The following is a 573-nucleotide window of genomic DNA, read 5'->3' as shown; positions in this document are numbered from 1 at the left end:
TATATTGTGCAAATGTAGTCATTACATATTGGTTTAGTATGATAGATACATCACAAAATAGTATTGATAGTGATACTACAATACCTATTGAATTTATGGCTTTCAAATAGCAAAATATGATTTTCTACTTACAGTTTTATAAATTATTTAAACTTTATCCTGCCTCTTTTATTTTTATAAACAACTCAAGGCAGCAAACATCCCCACTACGACTACTTTCTATTTCAATCTTGTAAGGTGGGTTAGGTTGGGAGAGTATGACTGGCCTAAAGTCACCCCGCCATCTGTTCATGCCTAAAACAGGACTAGAAGTCACAGTCTGCTGGCTTTTTAGCTTAACCACTAGACCAACTAGCTTCCATCCTCTTTCTCTTCTATTAGCTAGAAAGATCACAATGAAATCTATGCAGAACACAATTATAACCTTTGCTCATCATAAATTGAAGGAGAATTGCTAATGAATAGAAAAATAAAAATATGTAATGCTATGTTAATTTATTATATTTATCAAATCAAAACAACTACTTAAAAATGCAGGTGGCGCAAGAGTCACTTGTGGAATAATCCATCCTG

Source organism: Pseudonaja textilis, chromosome 1, assembly GCF_049901715.1.
Source record: "Pseudonaja textilis isolate UNSWEBS1 chromosome 1, rPseTex1.2, whole genome shotgun sequence".
Taxonomy (NCBI): domain Eukaryota; kingdom Metazoa; phylum Chordata; class Lepidosauria; order Squamata; family Elapidae; genus Pseudonaja; species Pseudonaja textilis.
The sequence above is the reverse complement of the archived record's forward strand: the minus strand, read 5'-3'. Positions refer to the sequence as shown.